Genomic DNA, 2634 nt, shown 5'->3' with positions numbered 1-2634 from the left:
GACTTACGTGTCTGTCTTCATTTGCGCCGAGAGTGCCGCCCGCAACCATACTCTATACTATTGGATACAGGTACACTGTATATCCCGGGGAGGGCACCGGCATTACAACTATTGATACCATCTTTTAGGGGACTTGGGAGTGCCGTCGACCCTGCTTACCTACATTTAGGACCACAATAACCGTGCAGGTTAGTGGCCATTGAAGGGCACCCACCCCCAGTACATTATACGTCTGGACTTCTTTGGTTGTGGAGCACTGCAGCACATGTCCTTTGGACATTAACACCTTCACTACTCTCTCTGTGACTATTCTCAAGAAGACCACAGTGTTTATTCACTATGACAACACAGACGGACACAGATTTGGAAGATTTACTGTCTGCTGTAGATTTAACACCAGGAGAGACATTCAGTTACTCCGACATTGATGCAACTAATATACGTTTCAAGGAAGACTTAGCAGCTACGGGCGGTAGACCAGATAATATCCATTTGTTTCGCGAATTATTCAAGCTGAAGCGCAGAGAAAAAGACTTCTACTATCATGGAGTCACCCTCTCTGATTACCATCGACAAGGTAAAATACCAAGGGGCTTTCGTATAAAAAATGTCCCAACAATTGGAAGATTTAACGTGGCCTTTTGCAAAAAATGGGTCTCCATATTAAACAAGTGCTCCCTTGACCTAATCCTTCTGGTCATTGAAGAAGTTACAAGGGAACTTGATGCCACACGTACACAAATTGAGACTTTTGAGACCACACATAAACCAACTTTATTATCTGACACCACCACTAATTGGTATGACAAATTAACTCTTCAACTTGACAAATATCAAAAAGACCTTATTTCATATAAACGCAACAAATTAGATATAGTCAATAACGACTATATCAAAAGACAGGTCTATCCTTGGATATCTGGCACCCCCTCTACTAAACGACCCACGCGAAGACGTCCTTTTAATAGATTCAATGTGCATCACCTTGACTCGGACTCTTCTACTGAAGGAACAGCCACTGCCAGTGAAATTGACATTCCGAATTCCAGCCAAGGTCGTCCCCCTTTAGGAGTCCGCACTCGAGCACAACTAGCAAACCGAGGCGCGAATACACGAGGAGAGGTGGGCAACACAAAAGGACGGAGAGGAAGGCGAACAACATACTCCAAACGGAGATGATATTTAACTTATCGGATCGCTCATTTACACCTACTGAACTACAAGTCTTATCAAAAGGACTCAATTTTGTCCCTACAAACAAACTGGACCCATTTAATTGGAAGGTTGAGCAGTACAAATTGGAACGTCAACTACGGTTGAAAGAATATTTTTTCCAACATTCTTCCACACCACCCAGCAATATGGCATTACCACCTGGCCTTAGGATCAAATCAAAATTTGACCCTATATCCCAGAACCAGTCAATTAAAGCTTATACGCGGACTGTTGACCATCAAGTCCATGAGGCCATACAGCATAATAAATTTACACATTCCAATTTATCTAAAGCAGAATGGCAGGCACTTAATGACCTCAGCAAATACGAGGATGTGGTTATCCGCCCGGCGGACAAGGGCGGTGCCATTGTAGTGCAAAATGTCCACGACTATATCAGCGAATTGGACCGCCAGCTATCTGATAATGTTACATATCGTAAATTGCCCTCGGATCCCACTGTAACCTTCAAAAAGGAATTGGACAATGTTCTTTCCCTAGCTGCCAAAGATGGACATTTAACAACTAATCAAACAGAGGCGCTTATGACAAAATTTCCAGTGGTACCAATTCTATACTCAGTACCCAAGATCCACAAGGACAGTCGTTCTCCCCCTGGCCGTCCAATAATTTCGGCCAGAGATTCATTATTCCAAAAAATATCTATATTTTTAGACCATCATCTGCAGCCGTGCATCCAATCCATTGGACATTGCCTGAAGGACACCACAGATTTGTTGAACAAACTGTCGGATATTCCATCTATTCCAGACAATTGCTTATTAGCAACAATTGATGTTAAGAACTTATACACGTGTATTCCGCACGCAGAAGGATTGCATGCTGTTGAGTTATTGATACGCAATAATCCTTCCTACAGTGGTCCCACCATTGAATTGTTTTTGCAGCTATTACAATTAACTCTGCAGAGAAATTATTTTTTATTTAACAAAAATTATTATTTACAGCTAGCGGGGTGCTCAATGGGGAGTAACGTCTCGCCCTCATTCGCAAACAGTTACATGTTGCGAGTTGAGGATGAACTGTTCCTTTCCAATGAGGCCACTAAACCATACATCTTGCTATACCTGAGATTTATTGACGACCTGTTTCTCTTGTGGACGGGGTCACGTGAATTATTAGAGTGTACCTTAAATACACACAATTCTTCCACGTCCCCCGTCAAATTCACTTTCCTCATACACGAACAAAGTATCAACTTTCTTGACGTACAGATTTCTGTTAATGAAGGTAAAATTGTTACATCTTTGTTCACAAAAAGCACGGACAGAAACAACCTCTTACAGGCTTCTAGCCATCACCCTGTATCTCTACGGAGAGGTCTCTCATATTCCCAGATGCTGCGCCTTAAGCGCATCATTAGTGATGAATCAAAGCTAGAAGATGCATGTGACAATT

Source organism: Pseudophryne corroboree, chromosome 1 (genome assembly GCF_028390025.1).
Source record: "Pseudophryne corroboree isolate aPseCor3 chromosome 1, aPseCor3.hap2, whole genome shotgun sequence".
Classification (NCBI taxonomy): Eukaryota; Metazoa; Chordata; class Amphibia; order Anura; family Myobatrachidae; genus Pseudophryne; species Pseudophryne corroboree.
Note: the sequence above shows the minus strand (reverse complement) of the source record.